Below are 14037 nucleotides of genomic sequence, written 5' to 3' on the forward strand. Positions count from 1 at the left end.
CCCTTTTGACACAATTGGACGGGATTTGGCGAGATTCCATGAGATTCGACGGGTTTGGGTAGGATTTGATGGAATTCGACGAGATTCGCTGCAAGAGGACGTGATTAGGTGCGATTTGGCTCGATTTAGCTCGGCTCATTTTGTTTGTCTCTATTGGGCTCGTTCCAGCTCCATTCGGCTCCATTCAGCTCGAATCTGGTCGATTTGACTCGATTCGGCTCGATTCGGTGCCATTCGGCTCTATTCTACTCTTCTCTACTCTATTCATCTCTCTTCGATTCCATTAGGCTCCATTCCACACGATTCTATTCTACCGAACCCTAGCCCACCCTGCTGTATCCTAATCTAGTCTGTTCTTTTCTATTCTGTTTTATTCTATTCTCATTTGCTATTTTCTCCTTTCCATCCTATGCTATTCGACCATACCCTACACTAAACTCACCTATCCTGACTATGCTGTTCTATTCTATCCTATTTCGTTCTCTTGTCTCTGTTCCCCCGTATGCTACCCTACCCTATGCTACTCCACCGTACCATACCCTGCCTCACAAAAAAAATAAGGGTACTCAATAAGAGTACTAATTAAGGGTACTTGTTTGGGCAAGGGTACTAGTTCAGGCTAGTAGTTAAAGCCTCTTGACTAGTTAAGAGTACTAGTTAAGGCAAGGACACTAGTTAAGACGACTAGGTCCGGCAAGGGTACTAGTTAAGGGTACATGTTAAGGGAAGAGTCCTCGTGACGGCTACTAGTTGAGGCAAGGGTACTAGTTAACGGTGCTAGTTAAGGCAAGAGTACTAGTTAAGGCTACTGGTTCAGGCAAGCCTTCTAGATAAGCACACTAGTACGGCAACGGTACTAGTTAAGACTACTAGTTCAGGCACGGCGACTAGTTCAGGGGGCTGGTTAAGGCAAGGCTACTAGTTAAGGTTAGTAGTCAGGCTAGGGTACTAGTTCAGATGACTAATTTAGGGTACTTGTCAAGGCAAAGGTACTATTCAAGGCTAGTTGTCTAGGCTACTGATGTATGCCACTAGTCTTGCTGACTAGTCCAGCTGACTAGTCTAGGCCACTACTCGAGCCTTCTCTTCTCTACTATACTCTAGTCTATTTTCGTCTACCCTATCATAAACTACCCTACCCTAACCTTTTCTAATCTATTCGATTTGATTCGATTCAAAGCATTTCGATGCTTTTGGACGCGATTACGCTTGAATCAGCTCGATTCGGCTCGATTCGGCACCGTCAGCTCGATTCAGCTCGATTTGGCTCGCATCGCTTCGGTTCAGCTCGTTTCGGCTCGATTCGACTGGGTACAGCCTTATTCGGCCCCATTCGGCTCGATTCGACTATTTTCTACTCTCTTTGTCTCTATGTGACTCCATTTTCACTCCATTCTACTCTATTCTGTTCTACCCTACCCTGCCTTACTCTAATCTATTCTCATGGATTCCATTCGACGCGATTCGAAACAATTTGACAGGATTCATCTCGTATTGTTTCCATTTGGCTCGATTCGCCTAGAATTGGCTCTATTCAGCCCTATCCTGCACTATTTGACTCTATTCAACTCGATTGGACTCAATTCTACTCTACTCTTCTCTACTTTTCTCTGCTCTACCCTACCGTACTATATTCTGTTCTTTCTATTCTGTACTGTTCGATTCTATTCTCTTCTACCCCCCAGCCCCTCCCCTCCCCTTCTCTAATCTATTTCATTCGACTCAATTGCATGCATTTCCACGCCATTCGACGCGATTGGGCTTGAATCAGCTCGATTCACTTCGAATCAACTCGGTTTGGCTCCGATTCACTCCATTCGGCTCGATTTGGCTCGAATTGCGTCGATTCTGCTGGATTCTGCTCGATTAGGCCTTCTTTGGCCCTATTTGGCCCTGTTCTGCTCTCTAATCAGCTCCATTCGGCTCTAGTCAGGTCTGTTCGGCTCTATTAGACTCTACTCAACTCCATTATCTCTTTTCGACTCCATTAACTCCATTCTACACCATTCTACTCCATCCTTCTCTATTCTATTGTATTGTACTCTAATCTACTCTAGGCTAGTCTAATCGATTGGATGTGATTTGACTTGAATCGATGGGATTCAATGCAATTCGATGGGATCCGACGCGATATGGCACGATTCCGCAGGGTTCGGCGCGATTGGTCTTGATTTCTAGCGCTTCGGCTCTTTTTGGCTCTATATGGCTGTATTTGGCTCTATTTGGCAATATTCAGCTCTATTCTTCTCTACTCTTCTCTACTCTACAGTACTTGACCCTATTCTATTCTTTCAGTTCTGTTCTGTTCTATCCTGTTCTGTGCTACTGCGTTCTATTCTAGCCTACCCTAGCCTAACTTACCCTCCTCTCATCTCTTCTATTCTATTCAACACTCTTGAACGGGATTCAACCTGACTTGGGTCATATCGGCTCGACTCAGCTCCTTTCTGCGCCATCAACTCGATTCGGTTCTGATCGGCTCTTTTCCGCTCTATTTTGTCTTTTCAGCACTATTCGATTCTATTGGACTCTAGTCTACTCTACTCTACTCTTTCTGTTCGGTGCTATTCTACTCTATTCTATTCTACCCTACCCTACCCTAACCTTACCTGCCCTACACTAATCTATTTGATTTGATTCGACACGTTTCAATCCGATTCCACATGATTCGTCTCGATTCACCTAGAATTTGGTCGATTCAGCTGCATTCAGCTCTGTTCGGCTCTATTCAACTCTACTAGACTCTATTCTATTCTACTCGTCTCTACTTAATTGTATTCTATTGTTTCTGTTGTGTCCTACTCTAACCCCTCCTACCCTACTCTGCTCTAATCGATTCGATTCGATTCGATTCTATGCATCGGAACGCAATTCCATGTCATTAGGCTTGAATCGGCTTGATTTGGCTCTATTTGCCTTGAATTGGGTCAGTTCGGCTCGATTCTGCTCGACTCAGCATAATTAGGCTCGTTCCAACCTTATTCGGCCCTGTTGGGCTCTAGTCAACACTTTTCTAATTCATTCGTCTCTATTTGGCTCCATTCAACACCATTTCACACCATTCTACTCTGTTGGACTCCATTCTACACTATTCTACTCTATTCTATTCTGTTCTACTCTGCGCTACTCTAATCTATTGGAATTGATTCGATTCATCGCGATTTGTCTCTTTTCCTCTCCATTGGACTCGATTCAGCTCGAATTGGATCTGTTCATCTCTATTCTGCACTATTCGACTCTGACTATTTTACTCTACTCAACTCTACTCCATTCTACTCTTTGCAGTCTCTTCTCTTCTACTCTATTCTAGTTTTCTGTGCCCTACCCTACCGAATCCCAGCCTAACTTACACTACTCTAATCTGTTCCATTGAATTCGATTCCATTCAATTCGACCCCTTTTGACACAATTGGACGGGATTTGGCGAGATTCCATGAGATTCGACGGGTTTGGGTAGGATTTGATGGAATTCGACGAGATTCGCTGCAAGAGGACGTGATTAGGTGCGATTTGGCTCGATTTAGCTCGGCTCATTTTGTTTGTCTCTATTGGGCTCGTTCCAGCTCCATTCGGCTCCATTCAGCTCGAATCTGGTCGATTTGACTCGATTCGGCTCGATTCGGTGCCATTCGGCTCTATTCTACTCTTCTCTACTCTATTCATCTCTCTTCGATTCCATTAGGCTCCATTCCACACGATTCTATTCTACCGAACCCTAGCCCACCCTGCTGTATCCTAATCTAGTCTGTTCTTTTCTATTCTGTTTTATTCTATTCTCATTTGCTATTTTCTCCTTTCCATCCTATGCTATTCGACCATACTCTACACTAAACTCACCTATCCTGACTATGCTGTTCTATTCTATCCTATTTCGTTCTCTTGTCTCTGTTCCCCCGTATGCTACCCTACCCTATGCTACTCCACCGTACCATACCCTGCCTCACAAAAAAAATAAGGGTACTCAATAAGAGTACTAATTAAGGGTACTTGTTTGGGCAAGGGTACTAGTTCAGGCTAGTAGTTTATGCCTCTTGACTAGTTAAGAGTACTAGTTAAGGCAAGGACACTAGTTAAGACGACTAGGTCCGGCAAGGGTACTAGTTAAGGGTACATGTTAAGGGAAGAGTCCTCGTGACGGCTACTAGTTGAGGCAAGGGTACTAGTTAACGGTGCTAGTTAAGGCAAGAGTACTAGTTAAGGCTACTGGTTCAGGCAAGCCTTCTAGATAAGCACACTAGTACGGCAACGGTACTAGTTAAGACTACTAGTTCAGGCACGGCGACTAGTTCAGGGGGCTGGTTAAGGCAAGGCTACTAGTTAAGGTTAGTAGTCAGGCTAGGGTACTAGTTCAGATGACTAATTTAGGGTACTTGTCAAGGCAAAGGTACTATTCAAGGCTAGTTGTCTAGGCTACTGATGTATGCCACTAGTCTTGCTGACTAGTCCAGCTGACTAGTCTAGGCCACTACTCGAGCCTTCTCTTCTCTACTATACTCTAGTCTATTTTCGTCTACCCTATCATAAACTACCCTACCCTAACCTTTTCTAATCTATTCGATTTGATTCGATTCAAAGCATTTCGATGCTTTTGGACGCGATTACGCTTGAATCAGCTCGATTCGGCTCGATTCGGCACCGTCAGCTCGATTCAGCTCGATTTGGCTCGCATCGCTTCGGTTCAGCTCGTTTCGGCTCGATTCGACTGGGTACAGCCTTATTCGGCCCCATTCGGCTCGATTCGACTATTTTCTACTCTCTTTGTCTCTATGTGACTCCATTTTCACTCCATTCTACTCTATTCTGTTCTACCCTACCCTGCCTTACTCTAATCTATTCTCATGGATTCCATTCGACGCGATTCGAAACAATTTGACAGGATTCATCTCGTATTGTTTCCATTTGGCTCGATTCGCCTAGAATTGGCTCTATTCAGCCCTATCCTGCACTATTTGACTCTATTCAACTCGATTGGACTCAATTCTACTCTACTCTTCTCTACTTTTCTCTGCTCTACCCTACCGTACTATATTCTGTTCTTTCTATTCTGTACTGTTCGATTCTATTCTCTTCTACCCCCCAGCCCCTCCCCTCCCCTTCTCTAATCTATTTCATTCGACTCAATTGCATGCATTTCCACGCCATTCGACGCGATTGGGCTTGAATCAGCTCGATTCACTTCGAATCAACTCGGTTTGGCTCCGATTCACTCCATTCGGCTCGATTTGGCTCGAATTGCGTCGATTCTGCTGGATTCTGCTCGATTAGGCCTTCTTTGGCCCTATTTGGCCCTGTTCTGCTCTCTAATCAGCTCCATTCGGCTCTAGTCAGGTCTGTTCGGCTCTATTAGACTCTACTCAACTCCATTATCTCTTTTCGACTCCATTAACTCCATTCTACACCATTCTACTCCATCCTTCTCTATTCTATTGTATTGTACTCTAATCTACTCTAGGCTAGTCTAATCGATTGGATGTGATTTGACTTGAATCGATGGGATTCAATGCAATTCGATGGGATCCGACGCGATATGGCACGATTCCGCAGGGTTCGGCGCGATTGGTCTTGATTTCTAGCGCTTCGGCTCTTTTTGGCTCTATATGGCTGTATTTGGCTCTATTTGGCAATATTCAACTCTATTCTTCTCTACTCTTCTCTACTCTACAGTACTTGACCCTATTCTATTCTTTCAGTTCTGTTCTGTTCTATCCTGTTCTGTGCTACTGCGTTCTATTCTAGCCTACCCTAGCCTAACTTACCCTCCTCTCATCTCTTCTATTCTATTCAACACTCTTGAACGGGATTCAACCTGACTTGGGTCATATCGGCTCGACTCAGCTCCTTTCTGCGCCATCAACTCGATTCGGTTCTGATCGGCTCTTTTCCGCTCTATTTTGTCTTTTCAGCACTATTCGATTCTATTGGACTCTAGTCTACTCTACTCTACTCTTTCTGTTCGGTGCTATTCTACTCTATTCTATTCTACCCTACCCTACCCTAACCTTACCTGCCCTACACTAATCTATTTGATTTGATTCGACACGTTTCAATCCGATTCCACATGATTCGTCTCGATTCACCTAGAATTTGGTCGATTCAGCTGCATTCAGCTCTGTTCGGCTCTATTCAACTCTACTAGACTCTATTCTATTCTACTCGTCTCTACTTAATTGTATTCTATTGTTTCTGTTGTGTCCTACTCTAACCCCTCCTACCCTACTCTGCTCTAGTCGATTCGATTCGATTCGATTCTATGCATCGGAACGCAATTCCATGTCATTAGGCTTGAATCGGCTTGATTTGGCTCTATTTGCCTTGAATTGGGTCAGTTCGGCTCGATTCTGCTCGACTCAGCATAATTAGGCTCGTTCCAACCTTATTCGGCCCTGTTGGGCTCTAGTCAACACTTTTCTAATTCATTCGTCTCTATTTGGCTCCATTCAACACCATTTCACACCATTCTACTCTGTTGGACTCCATTCTACACTATTCTACTCTATTCTATTCTGTTCTACTCTGCGCTACTCTAATCTATTGGAATTGATTCGATTCATCGCGATTTGTCTCTTTTCCTCTCCATTGGACTCGATTCAGCTCGAATTGGATCTGTTCATCTCTATTCTGCACTATTCGACTCTGACTATTTTACTCTACTCAACTCTACTCCATTCTACTCTTTGCAGTCTCTTCTCTTCTACTCTATTCTAGTTTTCTGTGCCCTACCCTACCGAATCCCAGCCTAACTTACACTACTCTAATCTGTTCCATTGAATTCGATTCCATTCAATTCGACCCCTTTTGACACAATTGGACGGGATTTGGCGAGATTCCATGAGATTCGACGGGTTTGGGTAGGATTTGATGGAATTCGACGAGATTCGCTGCAAGAGGACGTGATTAGGTGCGATTTGGCTCGATTTAGCTCGGCTCATTTTGTTTGTCTCTATTGGGTTCGTTCCAGCTCCATTCGGCTCCATTCAGCTCGAATCTGGTCGATTTGACTCGATTCGGCTCGATTCGGTGCCATTCGGCTCTATTCTACTCTTCTCTACTCTATTCATCTCTCTTCGATTCCATTAGGCTCCATTCCACACGATTCTATTCTACCGAACCCTAGCCCACCCTGCTGTATCCTAATCTAGTCTGTTCTTTTCTATTCTGTTTTATTCTATTCTCATTTGCTATTTTCTCCTTTCCATCCTATGCTATTCGACCATACCCTACACTAAACTCACCTATCCTGACTATGCTGTTCTATTCTATCCTATTTCGTTCTCTTGTCTCTGTTCCCCCGTATGCTACCCTACCCTATGCTACTCCACCGTACCATACCCTGCCTCACAAAAAAAATAAGGGTACTCAATAAGAGTACTAATTAAGGGTACTTGTTTGGGCAAGGGTACTAGTTCAGGCTAGTAGTTAAAGCCTCTTGACTAGTTAAGAGTACTAGTTAAGGCAAGGACACTAGTTAAGACGACTAGGTCCGGCAAGGGTACTAGTTAAGGGTACATGTTAAGGGAAGAGTCCTCGTGACGGCTACTAGTTGAGGCAAGGGTACTAGTTAACGGTGCTAGTTAAGGCAAGAGTACTAGTTAAGGCTACTGGTTCAGGCAAGCCTTCTAGATAAGCACACTAGTACGGCAACGGTACTAGTTAAGACTACTAGTTCAGGCACGGCGACTAGTTCAGGGGGCTGGTTAAGGCAAGGCTACTAGTTAAGGTTAGTAGTCAGGCTAGGGTACTAGTTCAGATGACTAATTTAGGGTACTTGTCAAGGCAAAGGTACTATTCAAGGCTAGTTGTCTAGGCTACTGATGTATGCCACTAGTCTTGCTGACTAGTCCAGCTGACTAGTCTAGGCCACTACTCGAGCCTTCTCTTCTCTACTATACTCTAGTCTATTTTCGTCTACCCTATCATAAACTACCCTACCCTAACCTTTTCTAATCTATTCGATTTGATTCGATTCAAAGCATTTCGATGCTTTTGGACGCGATTACGCTTGAATCAGCTCGATTCGGCTCGATTCGGCACCGTCAGCTCGATTCAGCTCGATTTGGCTCGCATCGCTTCGGTTCAGCTCGTTTCGGCTCGATTCGACTGGGTACAGCCTTATTCGGCCCCATTCGGCTCGATTCGACTATTTTCTACTCTCTTTGTCTCTATGTGACTCCATTTTCACTCCATTCTACTCTATTCTGTTCTACCCTACCCTGCCTTACTCTAATCTATTCTCATGGATTCCATTCGACGCGATTCGAAACAATTTGACAGGATTCATCTCGTATTGTTTCCATTTGGCTCGATTCGCCTAGAATTGGCTCTATTCAGCCCTATCCTGCACTATTTGACTCTATTCAACTCGATTGGACTCAATTCTACTCTACTCTTCTCTACTTTTCTCTGCTCTACCCTACCGTACTATATTCTGTTCTTTCTATTCTGTACTGTTCGATTCTATTCTCTTCTACCCCCCAGCCCCTCCCCTCCCCTTCTCTAATCTATTTCATTCGACTCAATTGCATGCATTTCCACGCCATTCGACGCGATTGGGCTTGAATCAGCTCGATTCACTTCGAATCAACTCGGTTTGGCTCCGATTCACTCCATTCGGCTCGATTTGGCTCGAATTGCATCGATTCTGCTGGATTCTGCTCGATTAGGCCTTCTTTGGCCCTATTTGGCCCTGTTCTGCTCTCTAATCAGCTCCATTCGGCTCTAGTCAGGTCTGTTCGGCTCTATTAGACTCTACTCAACTCCATTATCTCTTTTCGACTCCATTAACTCCATTCTACACCATTCTACTCCATCCTTCTCTATTCTATTGTATTGTACTCTAATCTACTCTAGGCTAGTCTAATCGATTGGATGTGATTTGACTTGAATCGATGGGATTCAATGCAATTCGATGGGATCCGACGCGATATGGCACGATTCCGCAGGGTTCGGCGCGATTGGTCTTGATTTCTAGCGCTTCGGCTCTTTTTGGCTCTATATGGCTGTATTTGGCTCTATTTGGCAATATTCAACTCTATTCTTCTCTACTCTTCTCTACTCTACAGTACTTGACCCTATTCTATTCTTTCAGTTCTGTTCTGTTCTATCCTGTTCTGTGCTACTGCGTTCTATTCTAGCCTACCCTAGCCTAACTTACCCTCCTCTCATCTCTTCTATTCTATTCAACACTCTTGAACGGGATTCAACCTGACTTGGGTCATATCGGCTCGACTCAGCTCCTTTCTGCGCCATCAACTCGATTCGGTTCTGATCGGCTCTTTTCCGCTCTATTTTGTCTTTTCAGCACTATTCGATTCTATTGGACTCTAGTCTACTCTACTCTACTCTTTCTGTTCGGTGCTATTCTACTCTATTCTATTCTACCCTACCCTACCCTAACCTTACCTGCCCTACACTAATCTATTTGATTTGATTCGACACGTTTCAATCCGATTCCACATGATTCGTCTCGATTCACCTAGAATTTGGTCGATTCAGCTGCATTCAGCTCTGTTCGGCTCTATTCAACTCTACTAGACTCTATTCTATTCTACTCGTCTCTACTTAATTGTATTCTATTGTTTCTGTTGTGTCCTACTCTAACCCCTCCTACCCTACTCTGCTCTAATCGATTCGATTCGATTCGATTCTATGCATCGGAACGCAATTCCATGTCATTAGGCTTGAATCGGCTTGATTTGGCTCTATTTGCCTTGAATTGGGTCAGTTCGGCTCGATTCTGCTCGACTCAGCATAATTAGGCTCGTTCCAACCTTATTCGGCCCTGTTGGGCTCTAGTCAACACTTTTCTAATTCATTCGTCTCTATTTGGCTCCATTCAACACCATTTCACACCATTCTACTCTGTTGGACTCCATTCTACACTATTCTACTCTATTCTATTCTGTTCTACTCTGCGCTACTCTAATCTATTGGAATTGATTCGATTCATCGCGATTTGTCTCTTTTCCTCTCCATTGGACTCGATTCAGCTCGAATTGGATCTGTTCATCTCTATTCTGCACTATTCGACTCTGACTATTTTACTCTACTCAACTCTACTCCATTCTACTCTTTGCAGTCTCTTCTCTTCTACTCTATTCTAGTTTTCTGTGCCCTACCCTACCGAATCCCAGCCTAACTTACACTACTCTAATCTGTTCCATTGAATTCGATTCCATTCAATTCGACCCCTTTTGACACAATTGGACGGGATTTGGCGAGATTCCATGAGATTCGACGGGTTTGGGTAGGATTTGATGGAATTCGACGAGATTCGCTGCAAGAGGACGTGATTAGGTGCGATTTGGCTCGATTTAGCTCGGCTCATTTTGTTTGTCTCTATTGGGCTCGTTCCAGCTCCATTCGGCTCCATTCAGCTCGAATCTGGTCGATTTGACTCGATTCGGCTCGATTCGGTGCCATTCGGCTCTATTCTACTCTTCTCTACTCTATTCATCTCTCTTCGATTCCATTAGGCTCCATTCCACACGATTCTATTCTACCGAACCCTAGCCCACCCTGCTGTATCCTAATCTAGTCTGTTCTTTTCTATTCTGTTTTATTCTATTCTCATTTGCTATTTTCTCCTTTCCATCCTATGCTATTCGACCATACCCTACACTAAACTCACCTATCCTGACTATGCTGTTCTATTCTATCCTATTTCGTTCTCTTGTCTCTGTTCCCCCGTATGCTACCCTACCCTATGCTACTCCACCGTACCATACCCTGCCTCACAAAAAAAATAAGGGTACTCAATAAGAGTACTAATTAAGGGTACTTGTTTGGGCAAGGGTACTAGTTCAGGCTAGTAGTTTATGCCTCTTGACTAGTTAAGAGTACTAGTTAAGGCAAGGACACTAGTTAAGACGACTAGGTCCGGCAAGGGTACTAGTTAAGGGTACATGTTAAGGGAAGAGTCCTCGTGACGGCTACTAGTTGAGGCAAGGGTACTAGTTAACGGTGCTAGTTAAGGCAAGAGTACTAGTTAAGGCTACTGGTTCAGGCAAGCCTTCTAGATAAGCACACTAGTACGGCAACGGTACTAGTTAAGACTACTAGTTCAGGCACGGCGACTAGTTCAGGGGGCTGGTTAAGGCAAGGCTACTAGTTAAGGTTAGTAGTCAGGCTAGGGTACTAGTTCAGATGACTAATTTAGGGTACTTGTCAAGGCAAAGGTACTATTCAAGGCTAGTTGTCTAGGCTACTGATGTATGCCACTAGTCTTGCTGACTAGTCCAGCTGACTAGTCTAGGCCACTACTCGAGCCTTCTCTTCTCTACTATACTCTAGTCTATTTTCGTCTACCCTATCATAAACTACCCTACCCTAACCTTTTCTAATCTATTCGATTTGATTCGATTCAAAGCATTTCGATGCTTTTGGACGCGATTACGCTTGAATCAGCTCGATTCGGCTCGATTCGGCACCGTCAGCTCGATTCAGCTCGATTTGGCTCGCATCGCTTCGGTTCAGCTCGTTTCGGCTCGATTCGACTGGGTACAGCCTTATTCGGCCCCATTCGGCTCGATTCGACTATTTTCTACTCTCTTTGTCTCTATGTGACTCCATTTTCACTCCATTCTACTCTATTCTGTTCTACCCTACCCTGCCTTACTCTAATCTATTCTCATGGATTCCATTCGACGCGATTCGAAACAATTTGACAGGATTCATCTCGTATTGTTTCCATTTGGCTCGATTCGCCTAGAATTGGCTCTATTCAGCCCTATCCTGCACTATTTGACTCTATTCAACTCGATTGGACTCAATTCTACTCTACTCTTCTCTACTTTTCTCTGCTCTACCCTACCGTACTATATTCTGTTCTTTCTATTCTGTACTGTTCGATTCTATTCTCTTCTACCCCCCAGCCCCTCCCCTCCCCTTCTCTAATCTATTTCATTCGACTCAATTGCATGCATTTCCACGCCATTCGACGCGATTGGGCTTGAATCAGCTCGATTCACTTCGAATCAACTCGGTTTGGCTCCGATTCACTCCATTCGGCTCGATTTGGCTCGAATTGCGTCGATTCTGCTGGATTCTGCTCGATTAGGCCTTCTTTGGCCCTATTTGGCCCTGTTCTGCTCTCTAATCAGCTCCATTCGGCTCTAGTCAGGTCTGTTCGGCTCTATTAGACTCTACTCAACTCCATTATCTCTTTTCGACTCCATTAACTCCATTCTACACCATTCTACTCCATCCTTCTCTATTCTATTGTATTGTACTCTAATCTACTCTAGGCTAGTCTAATCGATTGGATGTGATTTGACTTGAATCGATGGGATTCAATGCAATTCGATGGGATCCGACGCGATATGGCACGATTCCGCAGGGTTCGGCGCGATTGGTCTTGATTTCTAGCGCTTCGGCTCTTTTTGGCTCTATATGGCTGTATTTGGCTCTATTTGGCAATATTCAGCTCTATTCTTCTCTACTCTTCTCTACTCTACAGTACTTGACCCTATTCTATTCTTTCAGTTCTGTTCTGTTCTATCCTGTTCTGTGCTACTGCGTTCTATTCTAGCCTACCCTAGCCTAACTTACCCTCCTCTCATCTCTTCTATTCTATTCAACACTCTTGAACGGGATTCAACCTGACTTGGGTCATATCGGCTCGACTCAGCTCCTTTCTGCGCCATCAACTCGATTCGGTTCTGATCGGCTCTTTTCCGCTCTATTTTGTCTTTTCAGCACTATTCGATTCTATTGGACTCTAGTCTACTCTACTCTACTCTTTCTGTTCGGTGCTATTCTACTCTATTCTATTCTACCCTACCCTACCCTAACCTTACCTGCCCTACACTAATCTATTTGATTTGATTCGACACGTTTCAATCCGATTCCACATGATTCGTCTCGATTCACCTAGAATTTGGTCGATTCAGCTGCATTCAGCTCTGTTCGGCTCTATTCAACTCTACTAGACTCTATTCTATTCTACTCGTCTCTACTTAATTGTATTCTATTGTTTCTGTTGTGTCCTACTCTAACCCCTCCTACCCTACTCTGCTCTAATCGATTCGATTCGATTCGATTCTATGCATCGGAACGCAATTCCATGTCATTAGGCTTGAATCGGCTTGATTTGGCTCTATTTGCCTTGAATTGGGTCAGTTCGGCTCGATTCTGCTCGACTCAGCATAATTAGGCTCGTTCCAACCTTATTCGGCCCTGTTGGGCTCTAGTCAACACTTTTCTAATTCATTCGTCTCTATTTGGCTCCATTCAACACCATTTCACACCATTCTACTCTGTTGGACTCCATTCTACACTATTCTACTCTATTCTATTCTGTTCTACTCTGCGCTACTCTAATCTATTGGAATTGATTCGATTCATCGCGATTTGTCTCTTTTCCTCTCCATTGGACTCGATTCAGCTCGAATTGGATCTGTTCATCTCTATTCTGCACTATTCGACTCTGACTATTTTACTCTACTCAACTCTACTCCATTCTACTCTTTGCAGTCTCTTCTCTTCTACTCTATTCTAGTTTTCTGTGCCCTACCCTACCGAATCCCAGCCTAACTTACACTACTCTAATCTGTTCCATTGAATTCGATTCCATTCAATTCGACCCCTTTTGACACAATTGGACGGGATTTGGCGAGATTCCATGAGATTCGACGGGTTTGGGTAGGATTTGATGGAATTCGACGAGATTCGCTGCAAGAGGACGTGATTAGGTGCGATTTGGCTCGATTTAGCTCGGCTCATTTTGTTTGTCTCTTTGGGCTCGTTCCAGCTCCATTCGGCTCCATTCAGCTCGAATCTGGTCGATTTGACTCGATTCGGCTCGATTCGGTGCCATTCGGCTCTATTCTACTCTTCTCTACTCTATTCATCTCTCTTCGATTCCATTAGGCTCCATTCCACACGATTCTATTCTACCGAACCCTAGCCCACCCTGCTGTATCCTAATCTAGTCTGTTCTTTTCTATTCTGTTTTATTCTATTCTCATTTGCTATTTTCTCCTTTCCATCCTATGCTATTCGACCATACCCTACACTAAACTCACCTATCCTGACTATGCT

Source organism: Loxodonta africana, chromosome 5 (assembly GCF_030014295.1).
Source record: "Loxodonta africana isolate mLoxAfr1 chromosome 5, mLoxAfr1.hap2, whole genome shotgun sequence".
In the NCBI taxonomy this organism is placed as follows: Eukaryota; Metazoa; Chordata; class Mammalia; order Proboscidea; family Elephantidae; genus Loxodonta; species Loxodonta africana.